The sequence below is a fragment of the Cryptomeria japonica genome, unplaced genomic scaffold (genome assembly GCF_030272615.1).
Source record: "Cryptomeria japonica unplaced genomic scaffold, Sugi_1.0 HiC_scaffold_108, whole genome shotgun sequence".
Classification (NCBI taxonomy): Eukaryota; Viridiplantae; Streptophyta; class Pinopsida; order Cupressales; family Cupressaceae; genus Cryptomeria; species Cryptomeria japonica.
In genome coordinates, this window is record NW_026728930.1 from 244851 (window position 1) to 257500 (window position 12650).

Consider the following 12650-nt stretch of genomic DNA (forward strand, 5'->3'; position numbering starts at 1 on the left):
AGGTCGTTGCGCCCGAGGTGGTGTGTGGGCACCGCGTTGCAGACGGGACACTGCACGCACACGACGCCCCGTCCAGGTGCACGCACGTAGGCCGGGCCGGGTGCACACCCGACGCCCTAGCAAGGTGCGCGCACCCGGGCAGGGCTCACACTTGGCGAACGGGGCGCACTTCGCGAGGGAGGGTGTGCACCTCGACGGGGGTGGGTGGCCGGGGTGGATTCGCACGTGGGTCGCGGTTTGCTAAGTACACACTGCGACAAGCTCATAACGGGTGCGATCATACCAGCGTTAGTGCACCGGATCCCATCAGAACTCCGCAGTTAAGCGCGCTTGGGCCAGAGTAGTACTGGGATGGGTGACCTCCCGGGAAGTCCCGGTGTTGCACCCTTTTTTAGTTTTTCGCCGGGCGTCGCAATGCTATTTGAATAAACCTTTTGCCCGTTTGCGTTCTCGTCGGGGCCGGGCCGGGCCGGGGTGCGCTGCCCGCACTACCGCGCGCGCGGGGGCGACACCGAGCGCGCACCCGAGGCGCCCCGAGCACACAGGCCACGGTGCAACCCGGGCGTTGTGCGCGCACCCCGGTGCGCCCGAGGTGCTGCGCGCGCACCCAGGTGAAATCGGTGTGCACCTCGGCCAGTGCGCGCTCGGTCGAGTCGCGCACGTTGGCCAAGGTGCACGGTGATGTTTCTTACTCTAAGGTTCCGCACCAGACGCCCGGGACAGGTGAGCGAAGCTGGGCGGGGCCGGGTGCGCGGCCGGGGCAGGTGCACGCAGCTGGAGAGAGCTTTGGAGCACACCAGAGGTGCGCACCTTGGAGCACACTTCGGAGCGCACCAATGATGCGCTCCATTCAAAAGTTTCCTGAAAAGGCAAAAAAAGTTGAGATTATAGAATTTCCCACTTGAGAGATTGTAAAAAAAAAAAATTTAAAATGAAGGAAACGCGGGTGCCAAGGTGTGCGCGCCCGGGTGCGCAGCCCAGCCAAGGTGTGCGCACCAAGGCGCCCACCCTGGCGAAGGTGCACGCAAGGTGCGCACCCGAGGCAAACCGGACAATTAACCCAACTTTCGACTTCGCGCGCACCTGCGCACCTTGGAGCGCACTTCGGAGCGCTCCTTGTTGCGCACCAATCTTGGGCACCTCGGAGTGCACCATGGCGCCCACCAAGGTGCGCACCCGGGGCAAACCGAGCTCCGACTTCGTGCGCACCTTGGAGCGCACGAAAGGTGCGCACCATGGCGCCCACCAAGGTGCGCAGCCCAGCCAAGGCGTGCGCATCAAGGTGCGCACCCTGGCGAAGGTGCGCACCCGGGGCAAACCGAGCTCCGACTTCGTGCGCACCTTGGAGCGCACAAAGGGTGCGCAACCCAGCCAAGGTGTGCGCACCCCGGGCAAACCGAGCTCCGAATCGTGCGCACCTTGGAGCACACTTCGGAGCCCTCCTTGGTGCGCACCGATGTTGCGCACCTCGGAGCGCACCCGGGGAAAACAATGCAATTAACCCGACTTTCGACTTCGTGGGCACCTCGGAGCGCTCTCGGGTTCGCACCTCGGAGCACACCGAGGTGCGCACCTTTGATGCGCTGCCTTCACCAATTTCCAGAAAAGGCAAGAAAACATTGAGAAGGTGTGCGCACCGAGGTGCCCACCCTGGCGAAGGTGCACGCGAGGTGCGCACCCGGGGCAAACCGGGCTCCGACTTCGTGCACGCCATGCTGCGCACCTTGGAGGGCCATGGTGCGCACCTTGGAGCACACTTCGGAGCGCTCAATGGTGCCCAACCCAGCCAAGGTGCCCACCGCGGCGAAGGTGCACGCGAGGTGCGCACCCGGGGTAAACCGGGCTCCGACTTCGTGCACGCCGCACCTTGGAGCACACTTCGGAGCGCTCCTTGGTGCGCACCAGGGCGCGCAACCCAGCCGAGGTGCCCACCCCGGCGAAGGTGCACGCGGGGTGCGCACCCGGGGCAAACCGGGCTCCGACTTCGTGCACGCCATGGTGCCCACCGCGGCGAAGGTGCACGCGAGGTGCGCACCCGGGGCAAACCGGGCTCCGACTTCGTGCACGCCGCACCTTGGAGCACACTTCGGAGCGCTCCTTGGTGCGCACCAGGGCGCGCAACCCAGCCGAGGTGCCCACCCCAGCGAAGGTGCACGCGAGGTGCGCACCCGGGGCAAACCGGGCTCCGACTTCGTGCACGCCATGGTGCCCACCGCGGCGAAGGTGCACGCGAGGTGCGCACCCGGGGCAAACCGGGCTCCGACTTCGTGCACGCCATGGTGCCCACCGCGGCGAAGGTGCACGCGAGGTGCGCACCCGGGGCAAACCGGGCTCCGACTTCGTGCACGCCGCACCTTGGAGCACACTTCGGAGCGCTCCTTGGTGCGCACCATGGTGCCCACCAGGGCGCGCAACCCCGCCGAAGGTGCACGCGAGGTGCGCACCCGGGGCAAACCGGGCTCCGACTTCGTGCACGCCGCACCTTGGAGCACACTTCGGAGCGCTCCTTGGTGCGCACCAGGGCGCGCAACCCCGCCGAAGGTGCACGCGAGGTGCGCACCCGGGGCAAACCGGGCTCCGACTTCGTGCACGCCATGGTGCGCACCAGGGTGCCCACCGCGGCGAAGGTGCGCACCCGGGGCAAACCGGGCTCCGACTTCGTGCACGCCGCACCTTGGAGCACACTTCGGAGCGCTCCTTGGTGCGCACCAGGGCGCGCAACCCAGCCGAGGTGCCCACCCCGGCGAAGGTGCACGCGAGGTGCGCACCCGGGGCAAACCGGGCTCCGACTTCGTGCACGCCATGGTGCCCACCGCGGCGAAGGTGCGCACCCGGGGCAAACCGGGCTAGGACTTCGTGCACGCCGCACCTTGGAGCACACTTCGGAGCGCTCCTTGGTGCGCACCATGGTGCCCACCAGGCCGCGCAACCCAGCCAAGGTGTGCGCACCAAGGTGCACGCGAGGTGCGCACCCGGGGCAAACCGGGGTCCGGCTTCGTGCACGCCGCACCTTGGAGCACACATCGGGGCGCTCCCGGGTTCGCACCGGCGTTGCGCACCGTGGTGGGCACCTCGGAGCGCACCGTGGTGGGCACCTCGGAGCGCACCGTGGTGGGCACCTCGGAGCACACCAAGGTGGGCAGCGAGGTGCGCACCTTTGATGCGATGCCTTCACTAATTTCCATAAAAGGCAAAAGAAAACGAGATTTTAAAATTTCCGTTTTGAAAGATAGTGAGAAAAAGGGAATGCTGGTGCCATCTTGAGCCCGCCCTGGTGCGCAGCCCAGCCAAGGTGTGCGCACCAAGGTGCCCACCCTGGCGAAGGTGCGCGCCCGGGCAATTAACCCAACTTCCAACTTCGCGCGCGCCAGGGTGGGAGCGCACCCAACAACCGGGCCTGGGAAGAGCCAATGCGAGAAACCCCACCAAACGCTCTGACAAAAAAAGAGGGGGCGCTCCAGTAACCCCGCTTCGGAGCGCACCCTGGGCAAACCCAGCCAGGGTGCCCACCCCGGCCAAGGTGCAGGCGAGGTGCGCACCCGGGGCAAACCGGGCTCCGACAACGTGCACGCCGCACCTTGGAGCACACTTCGTAGCGCTCCCGGGTGCGCACCTCAGAGCACACCAAGGTGGGCAGCGAGGTGCGCACCTTTGATGCGCTGCCTTCACTAATTTCCAGAAAAGGCAAAAAAAAGAGGAGATTTTAAAATTTCCGTTTTGAAAGATAGTGAAAAAAACGGAACGCGGGTGCCATCTTGAGCCCGCCCGGGTGCACAGCCCAGGTAAGGTGCCCACCCTGGCAAAGGTGCGCACCCGGGCAATTAACCCTACTTCCGACTTCGTGCGCGCCAGGGTGGCAACCGGGCCTGGGAAGAGCCAATGCGAGAAACCCCACCAAACGCTCCGACAAAAAAAGAGGCGGCGCTCCAATAACCCCGCTTCGGAGCGCAGCCGGGGCAAACCCAGCCAAGGTGCCCACCCCGACGAAGGTGCACGCGAGGTGCGCACCCGGGGCAAACCGGGCTCCGACAACGTGCACGCAGCACCTTGGAGCACACTTCGAAGCACTCCCGGGTGCCCACCGGCGTTGCGCACCGTGGTGGGCAGCGAGGTGCGCACCTTTGATGCGCTGCCTTCACTAATTTCCAGAAAAGGCAAAAAAAAATGAGATTTTAAAATTTCCGTTTTGAAAGATAGTGAAAAAAACGGAACGCGGGTGCCATCTTGAGCCCGCCCTGGTGCGCAGCCCAGGCAAGGCATGCGCACCAAGGTGCCCACCCGCGGTGCACACCCGGGGCAAACCGGGCTCCGACTTCGTGCAGGCCGCACCTTGGAGCACACTTCGGAGCGCTCCTTGGTGCGCACCATGGTGCCCACCAGGGCGCACCCGGGGCAAACCGGGCTCCGACTTCGTGCACGCCGCACCTTGGAGCACACATCGGAGCGCTCCCAGGTTCGCACCAGCGTTGCGCACCTTTGATGCGCTGCCTTCACTAATTTCCAGAAAAGGCAAAAAAAAACGATATTTTAAAATTTCCGTTCTGAAAGATAGTGAAAAAAACGGAACGCGGGTGCCATCTTGAGCCCTTCCTGGTGCGCAGCCCAGGCAAGTTGTGCGCACCAAGGTGCCCACCCTGGCGGAGGTGCGCGCCCGGGGCAAACCGGGCTCCGACTTCGTGCACTGCATGGTGCCCACCAAGGCGCGCAACCCAGCCAAGGTGCCCACCGCAGCGAAGGTGCACGCGAGGTGCGCACCCGAGGTGCACACCCGGGGCAAACCGAGCTCCGACTTCGTGCACGCCGCACCTTGGAGCACACTTCAGAGCGCTCCTTGGTGCGCACCAGGGCGCGCAACCCAGCCAAGGTGCTCACCCCGGCGAAGGTGCACGCGAGGTGCGCACCCGGGGCAAGCCGGGCTCGGACTTCGTGCACGCCGCACCTTGGAGCACACATCGGAGCGCTCCCGGGTTCGCACCAGCATTGCGCACCTTTGATGCGCTGCCTTCACTAATTTCCAGAAAAGGCAAAAAAAAAAAAAAAACGAGATTTTAAAATTTCCGTTTTGAAAGATAGTGAAAAAAACGGAACGCGGGTGCCATCTTGAGCCCGCCCTGGTGTGCAGCCCAGGCAAGTTGTGCGCACCAAGGCACCCACCCTGGCCAAGGTGGGTCACGGGGTGGGTCCTAGGGTGGGTAACGGGGTGGGTACTAAGGTGCGTGCCAAGGTGGGTCATGGGGTGGGTGCCAAGGTGGGCACCAGGGTGGGTGTGCACCAACCCTAGCCAGGGTAGGTCACGGGGTGGTTGTCGGGGTGGGCGTCAAGGAGCCAAGGTGGGTGGCAAGTAGCCAAGTTGCGTGCCAAGGTGGGTGTCGGGGTGGGTGCCAAGGATCCAAGGTGGGTGCCAAGGAACCAAGGTGGGTGTCTGGGTGGGTGCCGAGGTGGGAGCCAGGGTGGGTCCCAAGGTGAGTGCAAAGGTGGGTGCCAGGGTCAAGGTGAGTGCCAATGTGGGTTCCAAGGTGCCAGGGTCAGGGTGAGTGCCAATGTGGGTTCAAAGGTGCTAAGTTGGGTGCGAGGTTGGGTGCGAGGGTGGGTGGGTGCCAAGGTGTGCTAGGTGGAAGCCCGGGTGGGTCGGCATCCCATGGGTGTCGAGTTGGGTGCCTGATGGGTGCTTCTTGTCAAGTTTTAGTCGTCGGGACTCATTTCGAGCCTTAGAGGTCGTTTCTTGTCCGGTTGCCCTGTCTTCGACCTGGGAACCCAATTTTGGTCCTCGGGTCCCATTTTTTTTTGTCTCGCATCCCACTTTTGGCCTGTGGCCTTTTCGGGGTCGATTCTCGTTTTGGGCATCAGAGCATGTTTCTTCTCCTAAAACCCAATATTTGTTTATTAAGTCTCGGAACACATTTTTGTTCTCGTGGACCCATCATGGGTCTTGGAACGCATTTGTGGTCCTTGGGTCCCATTTTGCATCCCGAAACTTGTGTTTTGGTGCTTGATCCCTATTTTGGGTGCCCACCTTGCACCAAGTGCGCACCCGGGGCAAACCGAGCGCCTTGGTGCACCGGGGCAAGATCGAGCGTGCACCCGAGGCGCCCCGAACATGCACCAAGGTGCACTCGGCCCACATGTGAGCGCAGGTCGTTGCGCCCGAGGTGGTGTGTGGGCACCGCGTTGCAGACGGGACACTGCACGCACACGACGCCCCGTCCAGGTGCACGCACGTAGGCCGGGCCGGGTGCACACCCGACGCCCTAGCAAGGTGCGCGCACCCGGGCAGGGCTCACACTTGGCGAACGGGGCGCACTTCGCGAGGGAGGGTGTGCACCTCGACGGGGGTGGGTGGCCGGGGTGGATTCGCACGTGGGTCGCGGTTTGCTAAGTACACACTGCGACAAGCTCATAACGGGTGCGATCATACCAGCGTTAGTGCACCGGATCCCATCAGAACTCCGCAGTTAAGCGCGCTTGGGCCGGAGTAGTACTGGGATGGGTGACCTCCCGGGAAGTCCCGGTGTTGCACCCTTTCTTAGTTTTTCGCCGGGCGTCGCAATGCTATTTGAATAAACCTTTTGCCCGTTTGCGTTCTCGTCGGGGCCGGGCCGGGCCGGGGTGCGCTGCCCGCACTACCGCGCGCGCGGGGGCGACACCGAGCGCGCACCCGAGGCGCCCCGAGCACACAGGCCACGGTGCAACCCGGGCGTTGTGCGCGCACCCCGGTGCGCCCGAGGTGCTGCGCGCGCACCCAGGTGAAATCGGTGTGCACCTCGGCCAGTGCGCGCTCGGTCGAGTCGCGCACGTTGGCCAAGGTGCACGGTGATGTTTCTTACTCTAAGGTTCCGCACCAGACGCCCGGGACAGGTGAGCGAAGCTGGGCGGGGCCGGGTGCGCGGCCGGGGCAGGTGCACGCAGCTGGAGAGAGCTTTGGAGCACACCAGAGGTGCGCACCTTGGAGCACACTTCGGAGCGCACCAATGATGCGCTCCATTCAAAAGTTTCCTGAAAAGGCAAAAAAAGTTGAGATTATAGAATTTCCCACTTGAGAGATTGTAAAAAAAAAAAATTTAAAATGAAGGAAACGCGGGTGCCAAGGTGTGCGCGCCCGGGTGCGCAGCCCAGCCAAGGTGTGCGCACCAAGGCGCCCACCCTGGCGAAGGTGCACGCAAGGTGCGCACCCGAGGCAAACCGGACAATTAACCCAACTTTCGACTTCGCGCGCACCTGCGCACCTTGGAGCGCACTTCGGAGCGCTCCTTGGTGCGCACCAATCTTGGGCACCTCGGAGTGCACCATGGCGCCCACCAAGGTGCGCACCCGGGGCAAACCGAGCTCCGACTTCGTGCGCACCTTGGAGCGCACGAAAGGTGCGCACCATGGCGCCCACCAAGGTGCGCAGCCCAGCCAAGGCGTGCGCATCAAGGTGCGCACCCTGGCGAAGGTGCGCACCCGGGGCAAACCGAGCTCCGACTTCGTGCGCACCTTGGAGCGCACAAAGGGTGCGCAACCCAGCCAAGGTGTGCGCACCCCGGGCAAACCGAGCTCCGAATCGTGCGCACCTTGGAGCACACTTCGGAGCCCTCCTTGGTGCGCACCGATGTTGCGCACCTCGGAGCGCACCCGGGGAAAACAATGCAATTAACCCGACTTTCGACTTCGTGGGCACCTCGGAGCGCTCTCGGGTTCGCACCTCGGAGCACACCGAGGTGCGCACCTTTGATGCGCTGCCTTCACCAATTTCCAGAAAAGGCAAGAAAACATTGAGAAGGTGTGCGCACCGAGGTGCCCACCCTGGCGAAGGTGCACGCGAGGTGCGCACCCGGGGCAAACCGGGCTCCGACTTCGTGCACGCCATGCTGCGCACCTTGGAGGGCCATGGTGCGCACCTTGGAGCACACTTCGGAGCGCTCAATGGTGCCCAACCCAGCCAAGGTGCCCACCGCGGCGAAGGTGCACGCGAGGTGCGCACCCGGGGCAAACCGGGCTCCGACTTCGTGCACGCCGCACCTTGGAGCACACTTCGGAGCGCTCCTTGGTGCGCACCAGGGCGCGCAACCCAGCCGAGGTGCCCACCCCGGCGAAGGTGCACGCGGGGTGCGCACCCGGGGCAAACCGGGCTCCGACTTCGTGCACGCCATGGTGCCCACCGCGGCGAAGGTGCACGCGAGGTGCGCACCCGGGGCAAACCGGGCTCCGACTTCATGCACGCCGCACCTTGGAGCACACTTCGGAGCGCTCCTTGGTGCGCACCAGGGCGCGCAACCCAGCCGAGGTGCCCACCCCGGCGAAGGTGCACGCGAGGTGCGCACCCGGGGCAAACCGGGCTCCGACTTCGTGCACGCCATGGTGCCCACCGCGGCGAAGGTGCACGCGAGGTGCGCACCCGGGGCAAACCGGGCTCCGACTTCGTGCACGCCGCACCTTGGAGCACACTTCGGAGCGCTCCTTGGTGCGCACCATGGTGCCCACCAGGGCGCGCAACCCCGCCGAAGGTGCACGCGAGGTGCGCACCCGGGGCAAACCGGGCTCCGACTTCGTGCACGCCGCACCTTGGAGCACACTTCGGAGCGCTCCTTGGTGCGCACCAGGGCGCGCAACCCCGCCGAAGGTGCACGCGAGGTGCGCACCCGGGGCAAACCGGGCTCCGACTTCGTGCACGCCATGGTGCGCACCAGGGTGCCCACCGCGGCGAAGGTGCGCACCCGGGGCAAACCGGGCTCCGACTTCGTGCACGCCGCACCTTGGAGCACACTTCGGAGCGCTCCTTGGTGCGCACCAGGGCGCGCAACCCAGCCGAGGTGCCCACCCCGGCGAAGGTGCACGCGAGGTGCGCACCCGGGGCAAACCGGGCTCCGACTTCGTGCACGCCATGGTGCCCACCGCGGCGAAGGTGCGCACCCGGGGCAAACCGGGCTAGGACTTCGTGCACGCCGCACCTTGGAGCACACTTTGGAGCGCTCCTTGGTGCGCACCATGGTGCCCACCAGGCCGCGCAACCCAGCCAAGGTGTGCGCACCAAGGTGCACGCGAGGTGCGCACCCGGGGCAAACCGGGGTCCGGCTTCGTGCACGCCGCACCTTGGAGCACACATCGGGGCGCTCCCGGGTTCGCACCGGCGTTGCGCACCGTGGTGGGCACCTCGGAGCGCACCGTGGTGGGCACCTCGGAGCACACCAAGGTGGGCAGCGAGGTGCGCACCTTTGATGCGATGCCTTCACTAATTTCCATAAAAGGCAAAAAAAAACGAGATTTTAAAATTTCCGTTTTGAAAGATAGTGAGAAAAAGGGAATGCTGGTGCCATCTTGAGCCCGCCCTGGTGCGCAGCCCAGCCAAGGTGTGCGCACCAAGGTGCCCACCCTGGCGAAGGTGCGCGCCCGGGCAATTAACCCAACTTCCAACTTCGCGCGCGCCAGGGTGGGAGCGCACCCAACAACCGGGCCTGGGAAGAGCCAATGCGAGAAACCCCACCAAACGCTCTGACAAAAAAAGAGGGGGCGCTCCAGTAACCCCGCTTCGGAGCGCACCCTGGGCAAACCCAGCCAGGGTGCCCACCCCGGCCAAGGTGCAGGCGAGGTGCGCACCCGGGGCAAACCGGGCTCCGACAACGTGCACGCCGCACCTTGGAGCACACTTCGTAGCGCTCCCGGGTGCGCACCTCAGAGCACACCAAGGTGGGCAGCGAGGTGCGCACCTTTGATGCGCTGCCTTCACTAATTTCCAGAAAAGGCAAAAAAAAGAGGAGATTTTAAAATTTCCGTTTTGAAAGATAGTGAAAAAAACGGAACGCGGGTGCCATCTTGAGCCCGCCCTGGTGCACAGCCCAGGTAAGGTGCCCACCCTGGCAAAGGTGCGCACCCGGGCAATTAACCCTACTTCCGACTTCGTGCGCGCCAGGGTGGCAACCGGGCCTGGGAAGAGCCAATGCGAGAAACCCCACCAAACGCTCCGACAAAAAAAGAGGCGGCGCTCCAATAACCCCGCTTCGGAGCGCAGCCGGGGCAAACCCAGCCAAGGTGCCCACCCCGACGAAGGTGCACGCGAGGTGCGCACCCGGGGCAAACCGGGCTCCGACAACGTGCACGCAGCACCTTGGAGCACACTTCGAAGCACTCCCGGGTGCCCACCGGCGTTGCGCACCGTGGTGGGCAGCGAGGTGCGCACCTTTGATGCGCTGCCTTCACTAATTTCCAGAAAAGGCAAAAAAAAATGAGATTTTAAAATTTCCGTTTTGAAAGATAGTGAAAAAAACGGAACGCGGGTGCCATCTTGAGCCCGCCCTGGTGCGCAGCCCAGGCAAGGCATGCGCACCAAGGTGCCCACCCGCGGTGCACGCCCGGGGCAAACCGGGCTCCGACTTCGTGCAGGCCGCACCTTGGAGCACACTTCGGAGCGCTCCTTGGTGCGCACCATGGTGCCCACCAGGGCGCACCCGGGGCAAACCGGGCTCCGACTTCGTGCACGCCGCACCTTGGAGCACACATCGGAGCGCTCCCAGGTTCGCACCAGCGTTGCGCACCTTTGATGCGCTGCCTTCACTAATTTCCAGAAAAGGCAAAAAAAAACGATATTTTAAAATTTCCGTTCTGAAAGATAGTGAAAAAAACGGAACGCGGGTGCCATCTTGAGCCCTTCCTGGTGCGCAGCCCAGGCAAGTTGTGCGCACCAAGGTGCCCACCCTGGCGGAGGTGCGCGCCCGGGGCAAACCGGGCTCCGACTTCGTGCACTGCATGGTGCCCACCAAGGCGCGCAACCCAGCCAAGGTGCCCACCGCAGCGAAGGTGCACGCGAGGTGCGCACCCGAGGTGCACACCCGGGGCAAACCGAGCTCCGACTTCGTGCACGCCGCACCTTGGAGCACACTTCAGAGCGCTCCTTGGTGCGCACCAGGGCGCGCAACCCAGCCAAGGTGCTCACCCCGGCGAAGGTGCACGCGAGGTGCGCACCCGGGGCAAGCCGGGCTCGGACTTCGTGCACGCCGCACCTTGGAGCACACATCGGAGCGCTCCCGGGTTCGCACCAGCATTGCGCACCTTTGATGCGCTGCCTTCACTAATTTCCAGAAAAGGCAAAAAAAAAAAAAAAACGAGATTTTAAAATTTCCGTTTTGAAAGATAGTGAAAAAAACGGAACGCGGGTGCCATCTTGAGCCCGCCCTGGTGTGCAGCCCAGGCAAGTTGTGCGCACCAAGGCACCCACCCTGGCCAAGGTGGGTCACGGGGTGGGTCCTAGGGTGGGTAACGGGGTGGGTACTAAGGTGCGTGCCAAGGTGGGTCATGGGGTGGGTGCCAAGGTGGGCACCAGGGTGGGTGTGCACCAACCCTAGCCAGGGTAGGTCACGGGGTGGTTGTCGGGGTGGGCGTCAAGGAGCCAAGGTGGGTGGCAAGTAGCCAAGTTGCGTGCCAAGGTGGGTGTCGGGGTGGGTGCCAAGGATCCAAGGTGGGTGCCAAGGAACCAAGGTGGGTGTCTGGGTGGGTGCCGAGGTGGGAGCCAGGGTGGGTCCCAAGGTGAGTGCAAAGGTGGGTGCCAGGGTCAAGGTGAGTGCCAATGTGGGTTCCAAGGTGCCAGGGTCAGGGTGAGTGCCAATGTGGGTTCAAAGGTGCTAAGTTGGGTGCGAGGTTGGGTGCGAGGGTGGGTGGGTGCCAAGGTGTGCTAGGTGGAAGCCCGGGTGGGTCGGCATCCCATGGGTGTCGAGTTGGGTGCCTGATGGGTGCTTCTTGTCAAGTTTTAGTCGTCGGGACTCATTTCGAGCCTTAGAGGTCGTTTCTTGTCCGGTTGCCCTGTCTTCGACCTGGGAACCCAATTTTGGTCCTCGGGTCCCATTTTTTTTTGTCTCGCATCCCACTTTTGGCCTGTGGCCTTTTCGGGGTCGATTCTCGTTTTGGGCATCAGAGCATGTTTCTTCTCCTAAAACCCAATATTTGTTTATTAAGTCTCGGAACACATTTTTGTTCTCGTGGACCCATCATGGGTCTTGGAACGCATTTGTGGTCCTTGGGTCCCATTTTGCATCCCGAAACTTGTGTTTTGGTGCTTGATCCCTATTTTGGGTGCCCACCTTGCACCAAGTGCGCACCCGGGGCAAACCGAGCGCCTTGGTGCACCGGGGCAAGATCGAGCGTGCACCCGAGGCGCCCCGAACATGCACCAAGGTGCACTCGGCCCACATGTGAGCGCAGGTCGTTGCGCCCGAGGTGGTGTGTGGGCACCGCGTTGCAGACGGGACACTGCACGCACACGACGCCCCGTCCAGGTGCACGCACGTAGGCCGGGCCGGGTGCACACCCGACGCCCTAGCAAGGTGCGCGCACCCGGGCAGGGCTCACACTTGGCGAACGGGGCGCACTTCGCGAGGGAGGGTGTGCACCTCGACGGGGGTGGGTGGCCGGGGTGGATTCGCACGTGGGTCGCGGTTTGCTAAGTACACACTGCGACAAGCTCATAACGGGTGCGATCATACCAGCGTTAGTGCACCGGATCCCATCAGAACTCCGCAGTTAAGCGCGCTTGGGCCAGAGTAGTACTGGGATGGGTGACCTCCCGGGAAGTCCCGGTGTTGCACCCTTTTTTAGTTTTTCGCCGGGCGTCGCAATGCTATTTGAATAAACCTTTTGCCCGTTTGCGTTCTCGTCGGGGCCGGGCCGGGCCGGGGTGCGCTGCC

The 12650-nt window shown here is 63.7% G+C and overlaps 3 non-coding genes across 3 annotated transcripts; all 3 read left to right on the top strand.

The window, feature by feature from the left end:
* The first annotated feature begins 269 nt into the window (after nt 1-269).
* Nucleotides 270-388, top strand: LOC131865280 (5S ribosomal RNA). The gene has a single exon (XR_009364008.1). It is a non-coding gene; the product is annotated as a 5S ribosomal RNA (ribosomal RNA).
* A 6013-nt stretch (nt 389-6401) lies between these two features.
* LOC131865319 (5S ribosomal RNA) lies at nt 6402-6520 on the top strand. The gene has a single exon (XR_009364047.1). It is a non-coding gene; the product is annotated as a 5S ribosomal RNA (ribosomal RNA).
* Nucleotides 6521-12435: 5915 nt separating this feature from the next.
* Nucleotides 12436-12554, top strand: LOC131865313 (5S ribosomal RNA). Its single transcript, XR_009364041.1, has one exon. It is a non-coding gene; the product is annotated as a 5S ribosomal RNA (ribosomal RNA).
* Nucleotides 12555-12650: the final 96 nt, after the last annotated feature.